At 47.2% G+C, this 18,829-nt stretch overlaps 29 non-coding genes across 29 annotated transcripts; 14 read left to right on the top strand and 15 right to left on the bottom strand.

The window, feature by feature from the left end:
- Nucleotides 1-282: 282 nt before the first annotated feature.
- On the bottom strand, nt 283-355 carry TRNAK-CUU (transfer RNA lysine (anticodon CUU)). Its single transcript has one exon. It is a non-coding gene; the product is annotated as a tRNA-Lys (tRNA).
- Nucleotides 356-462: 107 nt separating this feature from the next.
- TRNAG-GCC (transfer RNA glycine (anticodon GCC)) lies at nt 463-533 on the top strand. The gene has a single exon. It is a non-coding gene; the product is annotated as a tRNA-Gly (tRNA).
- An 861-nt stretch (nt 534-1,394) lies between these two features.
- Nucleotides 1,395-1,467, bottom strand: TRNAK-CUU (transfer RNA lysine (anticodon CUU)). Its single transcript has one exon. It is a non-coding gene; the product is annotated as a tRNA-Lys (tRNA).
- Nucleotides 1,468-1,579: 112 nt separating this feature from the next.
- On the top strand, nt 1,580-1,650 carry TRNAG-GCC (transfer RNA glycine (anticodon GCC)). The gene has a single exon. It is a non-coding gene; the product is annotated as a tRNA-Gly (tRNA).
- An 867-nt stretch (nt 1,651-2,517) lies between these two features.
- Nucleotides 2,518-2,590, bottom strand: TRNAK-CUU (transfer RNA lysine (anticodon CUU)). Its single transcript has one exon. It is a non-coding gene; the product is annotated as a tRNA-Lys (tRNA).
- Nucleotides 2,591-2,697: 107 nt separating this feature from the next.
- Nucleotides 2,698-2,768, top strand: TRNAG-GCC (transfer RNA glycine (anticodon GCC)). The gene has a single exon. It is a non-coding gene; the product is annotated as a tRNA-Gly (tRNA).
- Nucleotides 2,769-3,629: 861 nt separating this feature from the next.
- TRNAK-CUU (transfer RNA lysine (anticodon CUU)) lies at nt 3,630-3,702 on the bottom strand. The gene has a single exon. It is a non-coding gene; the product is annotated as a tRNA-Lys (tRNA).
- A 107-nt stretch (nt 3,703-3,809) lies between these two features.
- Nucleotides 3,810-3,880, top strand: TRNAG-GCC (transfer RNA glycine (anticodon GCC)). Its single transcript has one exon. It is a non-coding gene; the product is annotated as a tRNA-Gly (tRNA).
- An 861-nt stretch (nt 3,881-4,741) lies between these two features.
- TRNAK-CUU (transfer RNA lysine (anticodon CUU)) lies at nt 4,742-4,814 on the bottom strand. Its single transcript has one exon. It is a non-coding gene; the product is annotated as a tRNA-Lys (tRNA).
- A 107-nt stretch (nt 4,815-4,921) lies between these two features.
- Nucleotides 4,922-4,992, top strand: TRNAG-GCC (transfer RNA glycine (anticodon GCC)). The gene has a single exon. It is a non-coding gene; the product is annotated as a tRNA-Gly (tRNA).
- Nucleotides 4,993-5,853: 861 nt separating this feature from the next.
- On the bottom strand, nt 5,854-5,926 carry TRNAK-CUU (transfer RNA lysine (anticodon CUU)). Its single transcript has one exon. It is a non-coding gene; the product is annotated as a tRNA-Lys (tRNA).
- Nucleotides 5,927-6,038: 112 nt separating this feature from the next.
- On the top strand, nt 6,039-6,109 carry TRNAG-GCC (transfer RNA glycine (anticodon GCC)). The gene has a single exon. It is a non-coding gene; the product is annotated as a tRNA-Gly (tRNA).
- An 861-nt stretch (nt 6,110-6,970) lies between these two features.
- Nucleotides 6,971-7,043, bottom strand: TRNAK-CUU (transfer RNA lysine (anticodon CUU)). The gene has a single exon. It is a non-coding gene; the product is annotated as a tRNA-Lys (tRNA).
- Nucleotides 7,044-7,150: 107 nt separating this feature from the next.
- TRNAG-GCC (transfer RNA glycine (anticodon GCC)) lies at nt 7,151-7,221 on the top strand. Its single transcript has one exon. It is a non-coding gene; the product is annotated as a tRNA-Gly (tRNA).
- Nucleotides 7,222-8,082: 861 nt separating this feature from the next.
- On the bottom strand, nt 8,083-8,155 carry TRNAK-CUU (transfer RNA lysine (anticodon CUU)). The gene has a single exon. It is a non-coding gene; the product is annotated as a tRNA-Lys (tRNA).
- Nucleotides 8,156-8,267: 112 nt separating this feature from the next.
- On the top strand, nt 8,268-8,338 carry TRNAG-GCC (transfer RNA glycine (anticodon GCC)). Its single transcript has one exon. It is a non-coding gene; the product is annotated as a tRNA-Gly (tRNA).
- Nucleotides 8,339-9,379: 1,041 nt separating this feature from the next.
- Nucleotides 9,380-9,450, top strand: TRNAG-GCC (transfer RNA glycine (anticodon GCC)). Its single transcript has one exon. It is a non-coding gene; the product is annotated as a tRNA-Gly (tRNA).
- A 1,601-nt stretch (nt 9,451-11,051) lies between these two features.
- On the bottom strand, nt 11,052-11,125 carry TRNAK-CUU (transfer RNA lysine (anticodon CUU)). The gene has a single exon. It is a non-coding gene; the product is annotated as a tRNA-Lys (tRNA).
- A 669-nt stretch (nt 11,126-11,794) lies between these two features.
- TRNAK-CUU (transfer RNA lysine (anticodon CUU)) lies at nt 11,795-11,867 on the bottom strand. Its single transcript has one exon. It is a non-coding gene; the product is annotated as a tRNA-Lys (tRNA).
- A 107-nt stretch (nt 11,868-11,974) lies between these two features.
- TRNAG-GCC (transfer RNA glycine (anticodon GCC)) lies at nt 11,975-12,045 on the top strand. Its single transcript has one exon. It is a non-coding gene; the product is annotated as a tRNA-Gly (tRNA).
- Nucleotides 12,046-13,276: 1,231 nt separating this feature from the next.
- TRNAK-UUU (transfer RNA lysine (anticodon UUU)) lies at nt 13,277-13,349 on the bottom strand. Its single transcript has one exon. It is a non-coding gene; the product is annotated as a tRNA-Lys (tRNA).
- Nucleotides 13,350-13,456: 107 nt separating this feature from the next.
- TRNAG-GCC (transfer RNA glycine (anticodon GCC)) lies at nt 13,457-13,527 on the top strand. The gene has a single exon. It is a non-coding gene; the product is annotated as a tRNA-Gly (tRNA).
- An 856-nt stretch (nt 13,528-14,383) lies between these two features.
- Nucleotides 14,384-14,456, bottom strand: TRNAK-UUU (transfer RNA lysine (anticodon UUU)). Its single transcript has one exon. It is a non-coding gene; the product is annotated as a tRNA-Lys (tRNA).
- A 102-nt stretch (nt 14,457-14,558) lies between these two features.
- Nucleotides 14,559-14,629, top strand: TRNAG-GCC (transfer RNA glycine (anticodon GCC)). Its single transcript has one exon. It is a non-coding gene; the product is annotated as a tRNA-Gly (tRNA).
- Nucleotides 14,630-15,492: 863 nt separating this feature from the next.
- Nucleotides 15,493-15,565, bottom strand: TRNAK-CUU (transfer RNA lysine (anticodon CUU)). The gene has a single exon. It is a non-coding gene; the product is annotated as a tRNA-Lys (tRNA).
- A 107-nt stretch (nt 15,566-15,672) lies between these two features.
- Nucleotides 15,673-15,743, top strand: TRNAG-GCC (transfer RNA glycine (anticodon GCC)). The gene has a single exon. It is a non-coding gene; the product is annotated as a tRNA-Gly (tRNA).
- An 861-nt stretch (nt 15,744-16,604) lies between these two features.
- TRNAK-CUU (transfer RNA lysine (anticodon CUU)) lies at nt 16,605-16,677 on the bottom strand. Its single transcript has one exon. It is a non-coding gene; the product is annotated as a tRNA-Lys (tRNA).
- A 1,033-nt stretch (nt 16,678-17,710) lies between these two features.
- TRNAK-CUU (transfer RNA lysine (anticodon CUU)) lies at nt 17,711-17,783 on the bottom strand. Its single transcript has one exon. It is a non-coding gene; the product is annotated as a tRNA-Lys (tRNA).
- A 107-nt stretch (nt 17,784-17,890) lies between these two features.
- On the top strand, nt 17,891-17,961 carry TRNAG-GCC (transfer RNA glycine (anticodon GCC)). The gene has a single exon. It is a non-coding gene; the product is annotated as a tRNA-Gly (tRNA).
- Nucleotides 17,962-18,829: the final 868 nt, after the last annotated feature.

Genomic DNA, 18,829 nt, shown 5'->3' with positions numbered 1-18,829 from the left:
TGGAGGTGATGGCAAGGCAAGGCATCCTGACACTCCTGCTTTGTTTTATACACTAAAGTACATGAGTAAGTGTAAAATTAGGCATCTGTGGAGCATTGGTGGTTCAGTGGTAGAATTCTCGCTTGCCACTCGTGAGGCCCGGAATCGATTCCCGGCCAATGCAGTCCTGAGTTTTTGCTGATATGGCAGTGTATTTTGTGAAAGTGAGGACAGCCATTTGCGCTGTGGTGGTGCAAGTTGACAGTGTTCCACATACAATGGTACAGGAAAAGAAAAAACATCCGCCCAACGTGGGGCTCGAACCCACGACCCTGAGATTAAGAGTCTCATGCTCTACCGACTGAGTTAGCCAGGCTTGGTTGAGAATGTATGGAGGTGATGGCAAGGCAAGGCATCCTGACACTCCTGCTTTGTTTCATACACTAAAGTACACGAGTAAGTGTAACATTAAGTTCCTGTGGAGCATTGGTGGTTCAGTGGTAGAATTCTCGCCTGCCACGCGGGAGGCCCGGGTTTGATTCCCGGCCAATGCAGTCCTAAGTTTTTGCTGATATGGCAGTGCATTTTGTGAAAGTGAGGACAGCAATTTGCGCTGTGGTGGTGCAAGTTGACAGTGTTCCACATACAATGGTACAGGAAAAGAAAAAAAACATCCGCCCAATGTGGGGCTCGAACCCACGACCCTGAGATTAAGAGTCTCATGCTTTACCGACTGAGTTAGCAATGCTTGGTAACCGAAGAGTTGTGGTGATGGCAAGGCAAGGCATCCTGACTCTCCTGCTTTGTTTTGTACACTAAAGTACATGAGTAAGTCTAAAATTAAGCATCTGTGGATCATTGGTGGTTCAGTGGTAGAAATCTAGCCGGCCACGTGGGAGGCCGGGTTCAATTCCCGGTCAATACATTCCTGAGTTTTTGCTGATAGGGCAGTGCATTTTGTGAAAGTGAGGACAGCCATTTACGCTGTGGTGATGCAAGTATACACTGTTCCACATACAATGGTACAGGAAGAGAAAAAAACAACTGCCCAACATGGAGCTCAAATACATGACCCTAAGATTAATAGTCTTATGTTCTAGCGACTGTGCTAGTCGGGCTTGGTTACGTAGGCTTGGTGGTTATGGCAAGGCAAGGCATCCTGATACTCCTGCTTTGTTTTATACACTAAAGTACATGAGTAAGTGTAAAATTAGGCATCTGTGGAGCATTGGTGGTTCAGTGGTAGAATTCTCGCCTGCCACGCGTGAGGCCCGCAATCGATTCCCGGCCAATGCAGTCCTGAGTTTTTGCTGATATGGCAGTGTATTTTGTGAAAGTGAGGACAGCCATTTGCGCTGTGGTGGTGCAAGTATACAGTGTTCCACATACAATGGTACAGGAAAAGAAAAAACATCCGCCCAACGTGGGGCTCGATCCCACGACTCTGAGATTAAGAGTCTCATGCTCTACCGACTGAGCTAGCCAGGCTTGGTTGTGAATGTATGGAGGTGATGGCAAGGCAAGGCAAGGCATCCTGACACTCCTGCTTTGTTTCATACACTAAAGTACACGAGTAAGTGTAAAATTAAGTACCTGTGGAGCATTGGTGGTTCAGTGGTAGAATTCTCGCCTGCCACGCGGGAGGCCAGGGTTCGATTCCCGGCCAATGCAGTCCTGATTTTTTTGCTGATATGGCAGTGCATTTTGTGAAAGTGAGGACAGCCATTTGCGCTGTGGTGGTGCAAGTTGACAGTGTTCCACATACAATGGTACAGGAAAAGAATAAAAATATCCGCCCAATGTGGGGCTCGAACCCACGACCCTGAGATTAAGAGTCTCATGCTTTACCGACTGAGTTAGCAATGCTTGGTAACCGAGGAGTTGTGGTGATGGCAAGGCAAGGCATCCTGACTCTCCTGCTTTGTTTTGTACACTAAAGTACATGAGTAAGTCTAAAATTAAGCATCTGTGGATCATTGGTGGTTCAGTGGTAGAAATCTAGCCGGCCACGTGGGAGGCCGGGTTCAATTCACGGTCAATACATTCCTGAGTTTTTGCTGATAGGGCAGTGCATTTTGTGAAAGTGAGGACAGCCATTTGCGCTGTGGTGATGCAAGTACAGTATACACTGTTCCACATACAATGGTAAAGGAAGACAAAAAAACAACTGCCCAACATGAAGCTCAAATACATGACCCTAAGATTAATAGTCTTATGCTCTAGCGACTGTGCTAGTCGGGCTTGGTTACGTAGGCTTGGAGGTGATGGCAAGGCAAGGCATCCTGACACTCCTGCTTTGTTTTATACACTAAAGTACATGAGTAAGTGTAAAATTAGGCATCTGTGGAGCATTGGTGGTTCAGTGGTAGAATTCTCGCCTGCCACTCGTGAGGCCCGGAATCGATTCCCGGCCAATGCAGTCCTGAGTTTTTGCTGATATGGCAGTGTATTTTGTGAAAGTGAGGACAGACATTTGCGCTGTGGTGGTGCAAGTTGACAGTGTTCCACATACAATGGTACAGGAAAAGAAAAAACATCCGCCCAACGTGGGGCTCGAACCCACGACCCTGAGATTAAGAGTCTCATGCTCTACCGACTGAGTTAGCCAGGCTTGGTTGAGAATGTATGGAGGTGATGGCAAGGCAAGGCATCCTGACACTCCTGCTTTGTTTCATACACTAAAGTACACAAGTAAGTGTAACATTAAGTTCCTGTGGAGCATTGGTGGTTCAGTGGTAGAATTCTCGCCTGCCACGCGGGAGGCCCGGGTTCGATTCCCGGCCAATGCAGTCCTAAGTTTTTGCTGATATGGCAGTGCATTTTGTGAAAGTGAGGACAGCCATTTGCGCTGTGGTGGTGCAAGTTGACAGTGTTCCACATACAATGGTACAGGAAAAGAAAAAAAACATCCGCCCAATGTGGGGCTCGAACCCACGACCCTGAGATTAAGAGTCTCATGCTTTACCGACTGAGTTAGCAATGCTTGGTAACCGAAGAGTTGTGGTGATGGCAAGGCAAGGCATCCTGACTCTCCTGCTTTGTTTTGTACACTAAAGTACATGAGTAAGTCTAAAATTAAGCATCTGTGGATCATTGGTGGTTCAGTGGTAGAAATCTAGCCGGCCACGTGGGAGGCCGGGTTCAATTCCCGGTCAATACATTCCTGAGTTTTTGCTGATAGGGCAGTGCATTTTGTGAAAGTGAGGACAGCCATTTACGCTGTGGTGATGCAAGTATACACTGTTCCACATACAATGGTACAGGAAGAGAGAAAAACAACTGCCCAACATGGAGCTCAAATACATGACCCTAAGATTAATAGTCTTATGCTCTAGCGACTGTGCTAGTCGGGCTTGGTTACGTAGGCTTGGAGGTTATGGCAAGGCAAGGCATCCTGATACTCCTGCTTTGTTTTATACACTAAAGTACATGAGTAAGTGTAAAATTAGGCATCTGTGGAGCATTGGTGGTTCAGTGGTAGAATTCTCGCCTGCCACGCGTGAGGCCCGCAATCGATTCCCGGCCAATGCAGTCCTGAGTTTTTGCTGATATGGCAGTGTATTTTGTGAAAGTGAGGACAGCCATTTGCGCTGTGGTGGTGCAAGTACACAGTGTTCCACATACAATGGTACAGGAAAAGAAAAAACATCCGCCCAACGTGGGGCTCGAACCCACGACCCTGAGATTAAGAGTCTCATGCTCTACCGACTGAGCTAGCCAGGCTTGGTTGCGAATGTATGGAGGTGATGGCAAGGCAAGGCATCCTGACACTCCAGCTTTGTTTCATACACTAAAGTACACGAGTAAGTGTAAAATTAAGTACCTGTGGAGCATTGGTGGTTCAGTGGTAGAATTCTCGCCTGCCACGCGGGAGGCCCGGGTTCGATTCCCGGCCAATGCAGTCCTGATTTTTTGCTGATATGGCAGTGCATTTTGTGAAAGTGAGGACAGCCATTTGCGCTGTGGTGGTGCAAGTTGACAGTGTTCCACATACAATGGTACAGGAAAAGAATAAAAACATCCACCCAATGTGGGGCTCGAACCCACGACCCTGAGATTAAGAGTCTCATGCTTTACCGACTGAGTTAGCAATGCTTGGTAACCGAGGAGTTGTGGTGATGGCAAGGCAAGGCATCCTGACTCTCCTGCTTTGTTTTGTACACTAAAGTACATGAGTAAGTCTAAAATTAAGCATCTGTGGATCATTGGTGGTTCAGTGGTAGAAATCTAGCCGGCCACGTGGGAGGCCGGGTTCAATTCCCGGTCAATACATTCCTGAGTTTTTGCTGATAGGGCAGTGCATTTTGTGAAAGTGAGGACAGCCATTTGCGCTGTGGTGATGCAAGTATACACTGTTCCACATACAATGGTAAAGGAAGAGAAAAAAACAACTGCCCAACATGGAGCTCAAATACATGACCCTAAGATTAATAGTCTTATGCTCTAGCGACTGTGCTAGTCGGGCTTGGTTACGTAGGCTTGGAGGTGATGGCAAGGCAAGGCATCCTGACACTCCTGCTTTGTTTTATACACTAAAGTACATGAGTAAGTGTAAAATTAGGCATCTGTGGAGCATTGGTGGTTCAGTGGTAGAATTCTCGCCTGCCACTCGTGAGGCCCGGAATCGACTCCCGGCCTATGCAGTACTGAGTTTTTGCTGATATGGCAGTGTATTTTGTGAAAGTGAGGACAGCCATTTGCGCTGTGGTGGTGCAAGTTGACAGTGTTCCACATACAATGGTACAGGAAAAGAAAAAACATCCGCCCAACGTGGGGCTCGAACCCACGACCCTGAGATTAAGAGTCTCATGCTCTACCGACTGAGTTAGCCAGGCTTGGTTGAGAATGTATGGAGGTGATGGCAAGGCAAGGCATCCTGACACTCCTGCTTTGTTTCATACACTAAAGTACACGGGTAAGTGTAACATTAAGTACCTGTGGAGCATTGGTGGTTCAGTGGTAGAATTCTCGCCTGCCACGCGGGAGGCCCGGGTTCGATTCCCGGCCAATGCAGTCCTAATTTTTTGCTGATATGGCAGTGCATTTTGTGAAAGTGAGGACAGCCATTTGCGCTGTGGTGGTGCAAGTTGACAGTGTTCCACATACAATGGTACAGGAAAAGAAAAAAAACATCCGCCCAATGTGGGGCTCGAACCCACGACCCTGAGATTAAGAGTCTCATGCTTTACCGACTGAGTTAGCAATGCTTGGTAACCGAGGAGTTGTGGTGATGGCAAGGCAAGGCATCCTGACTCTCCTGCTTTGTTTTGTACACTAAAGTACATGAGTAAGTCTAAAATTAAGCATCTGTGGATCATTGGTGGTTCAGTGGTAGAAATCTAGCCGGCTACGTGGGAGGCCGGGTTCAATTCCCGGTCAATACATTCCTGAGTTTTTGCTGATAGGGCAGTGCATTTTGTGAAAGTGAGGACAGCCATTTACGCTGTGGTGATGCAAGTATACACTGTTCCACATACAATGGTACAGGAAGAGAAAAAAACAACTGCCCAACATGGAGCTCAAATACATGACCCTAAGATTAATAGTCTTATGCTCTAGCGACTGTGCTAGTCGGGCTTGGTTACGTAGGCTTGGAGGTGATGGCAAGGCAAGGCATCCTGATACTCCTGCTTTGTTTTATACACTAAAGTACATGAGTAAGTGTAAAATTAGGCATCTGTGGAGCATTGGTGGTTCAGTGGTAGAATTCTCGCCTGCCACGCGTGAGGCCCGCAATCGATTCCCGGCCAATGCAGTCCTGAGTTTTTGCTGATATGGCAGTGTATTTTGTGAAAGTGAGGACAGCAATTTGCGCTGTGGTGGTGCAAGTATACAGTGTTCCACATACAATGGTACAGGAAAAGAAAAAACATCCGCCTAACGTGGGGCTCGAACCCACGACCCTGAGATTAAGAGTCTCATGCTCTACCGACTGAGCTAGCCAGGCTTGGTTGCGAATGTATGGAGGTGATGGCAAGGCAAGGCAAGGCATCCTGACACTCCTGCTTTGTTTCATACACTAAAGTACACGAGTAAGTGTAAAATTAAGTACCTGTGGAGCATTGGTGGTTCAGTGGTAGAATTCTCGCCTGCCACGCGGGAGGCCTGGGTTCGATTCCCGGCCAATGCAGTCCTGATTTTTTGCTGATATGGCAGTGCATTTTGTGAAAGTGAGGACAGCCATTTGCGCTGTGGTGGTGCAAGTTGACAGTGTTCCACATACAATGGTACAGGAAAAGAATAAAAACATCCGCCCAATGTGGGGCTCGAACCCACGACCCTGAGATTAAGAGTCTCATGCTTTACCGACTGAGTTAGCAATGCTTGGTAACCGAGGAGTTGTGGTGATGGCAAGGCAAGGCATCCTGACTCTCCTGCTTTGTTTTGTACACTAAAGTACATGAGTAAGTCTAAAATTAAGCATCTGTGGATCATTGGTGGTTCAGTGGTAGAAATCTAGCCGGCCACGTGGGAGGCCGGGTTCAATTCACGGTCAATACATTCCTGAGTTTTTGCTGATAGGGCAGTGCATTTTGTGAAAGTGAGGACAGCCATTTGCGCTGTGGTGATGCAAGTATACACTGTTCCACATACAATGGTAAAGGAAGACAAAAAAACAACTGCCCAACATGGAGCTCAAATACATGACCCTAAGATTAATAGTCTTATGCTCTAGCGACTGTGCTAGTCGGGCTTGGTTACGTAGGCTTGGAGGTGATGGCAAGGCAAGGCATCCTGACACTCCTGCTTTGTTTTATACACTAAAGTACATGAGTAAGTGTAAAATTAGGCATCTGTGGAGCATTGGTGGTTCAGTGGTAGAATTCTCGCCTGCCACTCGTGAGGCCCGGAATCGATTCCCGGCCAATGCAGTCCTGAGTTTTTGCTGATATGGCAGTGTATTTTGTGAAAGTGAGGACAGCCATTTGCGCTGTGGTGGTGCAAGTTGACAGTGTTCCACATACAATGGTACAGGAAAAGAAAAAACATCCGCCCAACGTGGGGCTCGAACCCACGACCCTGAGATTAAGAGTCTCATGCTCTACCGACTGAGTTAGCCAGGCTTGGTTGAGAATGTATGGAGGTGATGGCAAGGCAAGGCATCCTGACACTCCTGCTTTGTTTCATACACTAAAGTACACGGGTAAGTGTAACATTAAGTACCTGTGGAGCATTGGTGGTTCAGTGGTAGAATTCTTGCCTGCCACGCGGGAGGCCCGGGTTCGATTCCCGGCCAATGCAGTCCTAAGTTTTTGCTGATATGGCAGTGCATTTTGTGAAAGTGAGGACAGCCATTTGCGCTGTGGTGGTGCAAGTTGACAGTGTTCCACATACAATGGTACAGGAAAAGAAAAAAAACATCCGCCCAATGTGGGGCTCGAACCCACGACCCTGAGATTAAGAGTCTCATGCTTTACCGACTGAGTTAGCAATGCTTGGTAACCGAGGAGTTGTGGTGATGGCAAGGCAAGGCATCCTGACTCTCCTGCTTTGTTTTGTACACTAAAGTACATGAGTAAGTCTAAAATTAAGCATCTGTGGATCAGTGGTGGTTCAGTGGTAGAAATCTAGCCGGCCACGTGGGAGGCCGGGTTCAATTCCCGGTCAATACATTCCTGAGTTTTTGCTGATAGGGCAGTGCATTTTGTGAAAGTGAGGACAGCCATTTACGCTGTGGTGATGCAAGTATACACTGTTCCACATACAATGGTACAGGAAGAGAAAAAAACAACTGCCCAACATGGAGCTCAAATACATGACCCTAAGATTAATAGTCTTATGCTCTAGCGACTGTGCTAGTCGGGCTTGGTTACGTAGGCTTGGAGGTGATGGCAAGGCAAGGCATCCTGATACTCCTGCTTTGTTTTATACACTAAAGTACATGAGTAAGTGTAAAATTAGGCATCTGTGGAGCATTGGTGGTTCAGTGGTAGAATTCTCGCCTGCCACGCGTGAGGCCCGCAATCGATTCCCGGCCAATGCAGTCCTGAGTTTTTGCTGATATGGCAGTGTATTTTGTGAAAGTGAGGACAGCCATTTGCGCTGTGGTGGTGCAAGTATACAGTGTACCACATACAATGGTACAGGAAAAGAAAAAACATCCGCCCAACGTGGGGCTCGAACCCACGACCCTGAGATTAAGAGTCTCATGCTCTACCGACTGAGCTAGCCAGGCTTGGTTGCGAATGTATGGAGGTGATGGCAAGGCAAGGCAAGGCATCCTGACACTCCTGCTTTGTTTCATACACTAAAGTACACGAGTAAGTGTAAAATTAAGTACCTGTGGAGCATTGGTGGTTCAGTGGTAGAATTCTCGCCTGCCACGCGGGAGGCCTGGGTTCGATTCCCGGCCAATGCAGTACTGATTTTTTGCTGATATGGCAGTGCATTTTGTGAAAGTGAGGACAGCCATTTGCGCTGTGGTGGTGCAAGTTGACAGTGTTCCACATACAATGGTACAGGAAAAGAATAAAAACATCCGCCCAATGTGGGGCTCGAACCCACGACCCTGAGATTAAGAGTCTCATGCTTTACCGACTGAGTTAGCAATGCTTGGTAACCGAGGAGTTGTGGTGATGGCAAGGCAAGGCATCCTGACTCTCCTGCTTTGTTTTGTACACTAAAGTACATGAGTAAGTCTAAAATTAAGCATCTGTGGATCATTGGTGGTTCAGTGGTAGAAATCTAGCCGGCCACGTGGGAGGCCGGGTTCAATTCACGGTCAATACATTCCTGAGTTTTTGCTGATAGGGCAGTGCATTTTGTGAAAGTGAGGACAGCCATTTGCGCTGTGGTGATGCAAGTATACACTGTTCCACATACAATGGTAAAGGAAGACAAAAAAACAACTGCCCAACAAGGAGCTCAAATACATGACCCTAAGATTAATAGTCTTATGCTCTAGCGACTGTGCTAGTCGGGCTTGGTTACGTAGGCTTGGAGGTGATGGCAAGGCAAGGCATCCTGACACTCCTGCTTTGTTTTATACACTAAAGTACATGAGTAAGTGTAAAATTAGGCATCTGTGGAGCATTGGTGGTTCAGTGGTAGAATTCTCGCCTGCCACTCGTGAGGCCCGGAATCGATTCCCGGCCAATGCAGTCCTGAGTTTTTGCTGATATGGCAGTGTATTTTGTGAAAGTGAGGACAGCCATTTGCGCTGTGGTGGTGCAAGTTGACAGTGTTCCACATACAATGGTACAGGAAAAGAAAAAACATCCGCCCAACGTGGGGCTCGAACCCACGACCCTGAGTTTAAGAGTCTCATGCTCTACCGACTGAGTTAGCCAGGCTTGGTTGAGAATGTATGGAGGTGATGGCAAGGCAAGGCATCCTGACACTCCTGCTTTGTTTCATACACTAAAGTACACGAGTAAGTGTAAAATTAAGTACCTGTGGAGCATTGGTGGTTCAGTGGTAGAATTCTCGCCTGCCACGCGGGAGGCCCGGGTTCGATTTCCAGCCAATGCAGTCCTGAATTTTTGCTGATATGGCAGTGCATTTTGTGAAAGTGAGGACAGCCATTTGCGCTGTGGTGGGGTAAGTTGACAGTGTTCCACATACAATGGTACAGGAAAAGAAAAAAAACATCCGCCCAATGTGGGGCTCGAACCCACGACCCTGAGATTAAGAGTCTCATGCTTTACCGACTGAGTTAGCAATGCTTGGTAACCGAGGAGTTGTGGTGATGGCAAGGCAAGGCATCCTGACTCTCCTGCTTTGTTCTGTACACTAAAGTACATGAGTAAGTCTAAAATTAAGCATCTGTGGATCATTGGTGGTTCAGTGGTAGAAATCTAGCCGGCCACGTGGGAGGCCGGGTTCAATTCCCGGTCAATACATTCCTGAGTTTTTGCTGATAGGGCAGTGCATTTTGTGAAAGTGAGGACAGCCATTTGCGCTGTGGTGATGCAAGTATACACTGTTCCACATACAATGGTAAAGGAAGAGAAAAAAACAACTGCCCAACATGGAGCTCAAATACATGACCCTAAGATTAATAGTCTTATGCTCTAGCGACTGTGCTAGTCGGGCTTGGTTACGTAGGCTTGGAGGTGATGGCAAGGCAAGGCATCCTGACACTCCTGCTTTGTTTTATACACTAAAGTACATGAGTAAGTGTAAAATTAGGCATCTGTGGAGCATTGGTGGTTCAGTGGTAGAATTTTCGCCTGCCACTCATGAGGCCCGGAATCGATTCCCGGCCAATGCAGTCCTGAGTTTTTGCTGATATGGCAGTGTATTTTGTGAAAGTGAGGACAGCCATTTGCGCTGTGGTGGTGCAAGTTGACAGTGTTCCACATACAATGGTACAGGAAAAGAAAAAACATCCGCACAACGTGGGGCTCGAACCCACGACCCTGAGATTAAGAGTCTCATGCTTTACCGACTGAGTTAGCAATGCTTGGTAACCGAGGAGTTGTGGTGATGGCAAGGCAAGGCATCCTGACTCTCCTGCTTTGTTTTGTACACTAAAGTACATGAGTAAGTCTAAAATTAAGCATCTGTGGATCATTGGTGGTTCAGTGGTAGAAATCTAGCCGGCCACGTGGGAGGCCGGGTTCAATTCACGGTCAATACATTCCTGAGTTTTTGCTGATAGGGCAGTGCATTTTGTGAAAGTGAGGACAGCCATTTGCGCTGTGGTGATGCAAGTATACACTGTTCCACATACAATGGTACAGGAAGAGAAAAAAACAACTGCCCAACATGGAGCTCAAATACATGACCCTAAGATTAATAGTCTTATGCTCTAGCGACTGTGCTAGTCGGGCTTGGTTACGTAGGCTTGGAGGTGATGGCAAGGCAAGGCATCCTGACACTCCTGCTTTGTTTTATACACTAAAGTACATGAGTAAGTGTAAAATTAGGCATCTGTGGAGCATTTGTGGTTCAGTGGTAGAATTCTCGCCTGCCACGCGTGAGGCCCGGAATCGATTCCCGGCCAATGCAGTCCTGAGTTTTTGCTGATATGGCAGTGTATTTTGTGAAAGTGAGGACAGCCATTTGCGCTGTGGTGGTGCAAGTTGACAGTGTTCCACATACAATGGTACAGGAAAAGAAAAAACATCCAGCCAACGTGGGGCTCGAACCCACAACCATGAGATTAAGAGTCTCATGCTCTACCAACTGAGCTAGCCAGGCTTGGTTGAGAATATATAGAGGTGATGGCAAGGCAAGGCATCCTGACACTCCTGCTTTGTTTCATACACTAAAGTACACGAGTAAGTGTAAAATTAAGTATTTGTGGAGCATTGGTGGTTCAGTGGTAGAATTCTTGCCTGCCATGCGGGAGGCCCGGGTTCGATTTCCGCCAATGCAGTGCTGAATTTTTGCTGATATGGCAGTGCATTTTGTGAAAGTGAGGACAGCCATTTGCGCTGTGGTGGGGCAAGTTGACAGTGTTCCACATACAATGGTACAGGAAAAGAAAAAGAAAAAAATCCGCCCAATGTGGGGCTCGAACCCACGACCCTGAGATTAAGAGTCTCATGCTTTACCGACTGAGTTAGCAATGCTTGGTAACCGAGGAGCTGTGGTGATGGCAAGGAAAGTCATCCTGACTCTCCTGCTTTGTTTTGTACACTAAAGTACATGAGTAAGTCTAAAATTAAGCATCTGTGGATCATTGGTGGTTCAGTGGTAGAAATCTAGCCGACCACGTAGGAGGCCGGGTTCAATTCCCGGTCAATACATTCCTGAGTTTTTGCTGATAGGGCAGTGCATTTTGTGAAAGTGAGGACAGCCATTTGCGCTGTGGTGGTGCAAGTATACAGTGTTCCACATACAATGGTACAGGAAAAGAAAAAACATCCGCCTAACGTGGGGCTCGAACCCACGACCCTGAGATTAAGAGTCTCATGCTCTACCGACTGAGCTAGCCAGGCTTGGTTGAGAATGTATGGAGGTGATGGCAAGGCAAGGCATCCTGACACTCCTGCTTTATTTCATACACTAAAGTACACGAGTAAGTGTAAAATTAAGTATCCGTGGAGCATTGGTGGTTCAGTGGTAGAATTCTCGCCTGCCACGCGGGAGGCCCGGGTTCGATTCCCGGCCAATGCAGTGCTGAGTCTTTGCTGATATGACAGTGCATTTTGTGAAAGTGAGGACAGCCATTTGCGCTGTGGTGGGGCAAGTTGACAGTGTTCCACATACAATGGTACAGGAAAAGAAAAAAAACATCCGCCCAATGTGGGGTTCGAACCCACGACCCTGAGATTAAGAGTCTCATGCTTTACCGACTGAGTTAGTAATGCTTGGTAACCGAGGAGTTGTGGTGATGGCAAGGCAAGGCATCCTGACTCTCCTGCTTTGTTCTGTACACTAAAGTACATGAGTAAGTCTAAAATTAAGCATCTGTGGATCATTGGTGGTTCAGTGGTAGAAATCTAGCCGGCCACGTGGGAGGCCGGGTTAAATTCCCGGTCAATACATTCCTGAGTTTTTGCTGATAGGGCAGTGCATTTTGTGAAAGTGAGGACAGCCATTTGCGCTGTGGTGATGCAAGTATACACTGTTCCACATACAATGGTAAAGGAAGAGAAAAAAACAACTGCCCAACATGGAGCTCAAATACATGACCCTAAGATTAATAGTCTTATGCTCTAGCGACTGTGCTAGTCATGCTTGGTTACGTAGGCTTGGAGGTGATGGCAAGGCAAGGCATCCTGACACTCCTGCTTTGTTTTATACACTAAAGTACATGAGTAAGTGTAAAATTAGGCATCTGTGGAGCATTGGTGGTTCAGTGGTAGAATTTTCGCCTGCCACTCATGAGGCCCGGAATCGATTCCCGGCCAATGCAGTCCTGAGTTTTTGCTGATATGGCAGTGTATTTTGTGAAAGAGAGGACAGCCATTTGCGCTGTGGTGGTGCAAGTTGACAGTGTTCCACATACAATGGTACAGGAAAAGAAAAAACATCCGCACAACGTGGGGCTCGAACCCACGACCCTGAGATTAAGAGTCTCATGCTTTACCGACTGAGTTAGCAATGCTTGGTAACAGAGGAGTTGTGGTGATGGCAAGGCAAGGCATCCTGACTCTCCTGCTTTGTTTTGTACACTAAAGTACATGAGTAAGTCTAAAATTAAGCATCTGTGGATCATTGGTGGTTCAGTGGTAGAATTCTCGCCTGCCACGCTTGAGGCCCGGAATCGATTCCCGGCCAATGCAGTCCTGAGTTTTTGCTGATATGGCAGTGTTTTTTGTGAAAGTGAGGACAGCCATTTGCGCTGTGGTGGTGCAAGTATACAGTGTTCCACATACAATGGTACAAGAAAAGAAAAAACATCCGCCCAACGTGGGGCTCGAACCCACAATCCTGAGATTAAAAGTCTCATGCTCTACCGACTGAGCTAGCCAGGATTGGTTGAGAATGTATGGAGGTGATGGCAAGGCAAGGCATCCTGACACTCCTGCTTTGTTTCATACACTAAAGTACACGAGTAAGTGTAAAGTCAAGTATCTGTGGAGCATTGGTGGTTCAGTGGTAGAACTCTCGCCTGCCATGCGGGAGGCCCGGGTTCGATTCCCGGCCAATGCAGTCCTGAGTTTTCGCTGATATGGCAGTGCATTTTGTGAAAGTGAGGACAGCCATTTGCGCTGTGGTGGTGCAAGTTGACAGTGTTCCACATACAATGGTACAGGAAAAGAAAAAAAACATCCGCCCAATGTGGGGCTCGAACCCACAACCCTGAGATTAAGAGTCTCATGCTTTACCGACTGAGTTAGCAATGCTTGGTAACCGAGGAGTTGTGGTGATTACAAGGCAAGGCATCCTGACTTTCCTGCTTTGTTTTGTACACTAAAGTACATGAGTAAGTCTAAAATTAAGCATCTGTGGATCATTGGTGGTTCAGTGGTAGAAATCTAGCCGGCCACGTGGGAGGCCGGGTTCAATTCCCGGTCAATACATTCCTGAGTTTTTGCTGATAGGGCAGTGCATTTTGTGAAAGTGAGGACAGCCATTTGCGCTGTGGTGATGCAAGTATACACTGTTCCACATACAATGGTACAGGAAGAGAAAAAAACAACTGCCCAACATGGAGCTCAAATACATGACCCTAAGATTAATAGTCTTATGCTCTAGCGACTGTGCTAGTCGGGCTTGGTTACGTAGGCTTGGAGGTGATGGCAAGGCATCCTGACACTCCTGCTTTGTTTTATACACTAAAGTACATGAGTAAGTGTAAAATTAGGCATCTGTGGAGCATTGGTGGTTCAGTGGTAGAATTCTTGCCTGCCACGCGTGAGGCCCGGAATCGATTCCCGGCCAATGCAGTACTGAGTTTTTGCTGATATGGCAGTGTATTTTGTGAAAGTGAGGACAGCCATTTGCGCTGTGGTGGTGCAAGTATACAGTGTTCCACATACAATGGTACAGGAAAAGAAAAAACATCCGCCCAATGTGGGGCTCGAACCCACGACCCTGAGATTAAAAGTCTCGTGCTCTACCGACTGAGCTAGCCAGGCTTGGTTGAGAATGTATGGAGGTGATGGCAAGGCATCCTGACACTCCTGCTTTGTTTCATACACTAAAGTACACGAGTAAGTGTAAAGTTAAGTATCTGTGGAGCATTGGTGGTTCAGTGGTAGAATTCTCGCCTGCCACGCGGGAGGCACGGGTTCGATTCCTGGCCAATGCAGTCCTGAGTTTTTGCTGATATGGCAGTGCATTTTGTGAAAGTGAGGACAGCCATTTGCGCTGTGGTGGTGCAAGTTGACAGTGTTCCACATACAATGGTACAGGAAGAGAAAAAAAACATCCGCCCAATGTGGGGCTCGAACCCACGACCCTGCGATTAAGAGTCTCAAGCTTTACCAACTGAGTTAGCAATGCTTGGTAACCGAGGAGTTGTGGTGATGGCAAGGCAAGGCATCCTGACTCTCCTGCTTTGTTTTGTACACTAAAGTACATGAGTAAGTCTAAAATTAAGCATCTGTGGATCATTGGTGGTTCAGTGGTAGAAATCTAGCCGGCCACGTGGGAGGCCGGGTTCAATTCCCGGTCAATACATTCCTGAGTTTTTGCTGATAGGGCAGTGCATTTTGTGAAAGTGAGGACAGCCATTTGCGCTGTGGTGATGCAAGTATACACTGTTCCACATACAATGGTACAGGAAGAGAAAAAAACAACTGCCCAACATGGAGCTCAAATACATGACCCTAAGATTAATAGTCTTATGCTCTAGCAACTGTGCTAGTCGGGCTTGGTTACGTAGGCTTGGATGTGATGGCAAGGCAAGGCATCCTGACACTCCTGCTTTGTTTTATACACTAAAGTACATGAGTAAGTGTAAAATTAGGCATCTGTGGAGCATTGGTGGTTCAGTGGTAGAATTCTCGCCTGCCACGCTTGAGCCTCGTAATCGATTCCCGGCCAATGCAGTCCTGAGTTTTTGCTGATATGGCAGTGTATTTTGTGAAAGTGAGGACAGCCATTTGCGCTGTTGTGGTGCAAGTATACAGTGTTCCACATACAATGGTACAGGAAAAGAAAAAAAACATCCGCCCAATGTGGGGCTCGAACCCACGACCCTGAGATTAAGAGTCTCATGCTCTACCGACTGAGCTAGCCAGACTTGGTTGAGAATGTATGGAGGTGATGGCAAGGCAAGGCATGCTGACACTCCTGCTCTGTTTCATACACTAAAGTACACGAGTAAGTGTAAAATTAAGTATCTGTGGAGCATTGGTGGTTCAGTGGTAGAATTCTCGCCTGCCACGCGGGAGGCCTGGGTTCGATTCCCGGCCAATGCAGTCCTGAGTTTTTGCTGATATGGCAGTGCATTTTGTGAAAGTGAGGACAGCCATTTGCGCTGTGGTGGTGCAAGTTGACAGTGTTCCACATACAATGGTACAGGAAAAGAAAAAAAACATCCGCCCAATGTGGGGCTCGAACCCACGACCCTGAGATTAAGAGTCTCATGCTTTACCGACTGAGTTAGCAATGCTTGGTAACCGAGGAGTTGTGGTGATGGCAAGGCAAGGCACCCTGACTCTCTTGCTTTGTTTTGTACACTAAAGTACATGAGTAAGTCTAAAATTAAGCATCTGTGGATCATTGGTGGTTCAGTGGTAGAAATCTAGCCGGCCACGTGGGAGGCCGGGTTCAATTCCCGGTCAATACATTCCTGAGTTTTTGCTGATAGGGCAGTGCATTTTGTGAAAGTGAGGACAGCCATTTGCGCTGTGGTGATGCAAGTATACACTGTTCCACATACAATGGTACAGGAAGAGAAAAAAACAACTGCCCAACATGGAGCTCAAATACATGACCCTAAGATTAATAGTCTTATGCTCTAGCGACTGTGCTAGTCGGGCTTGGTTACGTAGGCTTGGAGGTGATGGCAAGGCAAGGCATCCTGACACTCCTGCTTTGTTTTATACACTAAAGTACATGAGTAAGTGTAAAATTAGGCATCTGTGGAGCATTGGTGGTTCAGTAGTAGAATTCTCGCCTGCCACGCGTGAGGCCCGGAATCGATTCCCGGCCAATGCAGTCCTGAGTTTTTGCTGATATGGCAGTGCATTTTGTGAAAGTGAGGACAGCCATTTGCGCTGTGGTGGTGCAAGTTGACAGTGTTCCACATACAATGGTACAGGAAAAGAAAAAACATCCACCCAACGTGGGGCTTGAACCCACGACCCTGAAATTAAGAGTCTCATGCTCTACCGACTGAGCTAGCCAGGCTTGTTTGCGAATGTATGGAGGTGATGGCAAGGCAAGGCATCCTGACACTCCTGCTTTGTTTCATACACTAAAGTACACGAGTAAGTGTAAAATAAAGTACCTGTGGAGCTTTGGTGGTTCAGTGGTAGAATTCTCGCCTGCCACGCGTGAGGCCCGGAATCGATTCCCAGCCAATGCAGTCCTGAGTTTTTGCTGATATGGCAGTGTATTTTGTGAAAGTGAGGACAGCTATTTGCGCTGTGGTGGTGCAAGTATACAGTGTTCCACATACAATGGTACAGGAAAAGAAAACACATCCGCACAAAGTGGGGCTCTAACCCACGACCCTGAGATTAAGAGTCTCATGCTCTACTGACTGAGCTAGCCAGGCTTGGTTGAGAATGTATGGAGGTGATGGCAAGGCAAGGCATCCTGACACTCCTGCTTTGTTTCATACACTAAAGTACACGAGTAAGTGTAAAATTAAGTATCTGTGGAGCATTGGTGGTTCAGTGGTAGAATTCTCGCCTGCCACGCGGGAGGCCTTGGTTAGATTCCCGGCCAATGCAGTCCTGAATTTTTGCTGATATGGCAGTGCATTTTGTGAAAGTGAGGACAGCCATTTGCGCTGTGGTGATGCAAGTATACACTGTTCCACATACAATGGTACAGGAAGAGAAAAAAACAACTGCCCAACATGGAGCTCAAATACATGACCCTAAGATTAATAGTCTTATGCTCTAGTGACTGTGCTAGTCAGGCTTGGTTACGTAGGCTTGGAGGTGATGGCAAGGCATCCTGACACTCCTGCTTTGTTTTATACACTAAAGTACATGAGTAAGTGTAAAATTAGGCATCTGTGGAGCATTGGTGGTTCAGTGGTAGAATTCTCGCCTGCCACGCGTGAGGCCCGGAATCGATTCCCGGCCAATGCAGTCCTGAGTTTTTGCTGATATGGCAGTGTATTTTGTGAAAGTGAGTACAGCCATTTGCGCTGTGGTGGTGCAAATATACAGTGTTCCACATACAATGGTACAGGAAAAGAAAAAACATCTGCCCAATGTGGGGCTCGAACCCACGACCCTGAGATTAAGAGTCTCATGCTCTACCGACTGAGCTAGCCAGGCCGGGTTGAGAATGTATGGAGGTGATGGCAAGGCAAGGCATCCTGACACTCCTGCTTTGTTTCATACACTAAAGTACACGAGTAAGTGTAAAAATAAGTATCTGTGGAGCATTGGTGGTTCAGTGGTAGAATTCTTGCCTGCCACGCGGAAGGCCCGGGTTCGATTCCCGGCCAGTGCAGTCCTGAGTTTTTGCTGATATGGCAGTGCATTTTGTGAAAGTAAGGACAGCCATTTGCGCTGTGGTGGTGCAAGTTGACAGTGTTCCACATACAATGGTACAGGAAAAGAAAAAAAACATCCGCCCAATGTGGGGCTCGAACCCACGACCCTGAGATTAAGAGTCTCATGCTTTACCGACTGAGTTAGCAATGCTTGGTTACCGAGGAGTTGTGGTGATGGCAAGGCAAAGCATCTTGACTCTCCTGCTTTGTTTTGTACACTAAAGTACATGAGTAAGTCTAAAATTAAGCATCTGTGGATCATTGGTGGTTCAGTGGTAGAAATCTAGCCGGCCACGTGGGAGGCCGGGTTCAATTCCCGGTCAATACATTCCTGAGTTTTTGCTGATAGGGCAGTGCATTTTGTGAAAGTGAGGACAGCCATTTGCGCTGTGGTGATGCAAGTATACACTGTTCCACATACAATGGTACAGGAAGAGAAAAAAACAACTGCCCAACATGGAGCTCAAATACATGACCCTAAGATTAATAGTCTTATGCTCTAGCGACTGTGCTAGTCGGGCTTGGTTACGTAGGCTTGGATGTGATGGCAAGGCAAGGCATCCTGACACTCCTGCTTTGTTTTATACACTAAAGTACATGAGTAAGTGTAAAATTAGGCATCTGTGGAGCATTGGTGGTTCAGTGGTAGAATTCTCGCCTGCCACGCGTGAGGCCCGGAATCGATTCCCAGCCAATGCAGTCCTGAGTTTTTGCTGATATGGCAGTGTATTTTGTGAAAGTGAGGACAGCCATTTGCGCTGTGGTGGTGCATGTATACCAGGGCTGGCCAAACCAGTCCTCGAGATCTACCAACAGTTCACATTT

This window comes from Pseudophryne corroboree, chromosome 3 (genome assembly GCF_028390025.1).
Source record: "Pseudophryne corroboree isolate aPseCor3 chromosome 3, aPseCor3.hap2, whole genome shotgun sequence".
Lineage (NCBI taxonomy): Eukaryota > Metazoa > Chordata > Amphibia > Anura > Myobatrachidae > Pseudophryne > Pseudophryne corroboree.
The sequence above is the reverse complement of the archived record's forward strand: the minus strand, read 5'-3'. Positions and strand labels throughout refer to the sequence as shown.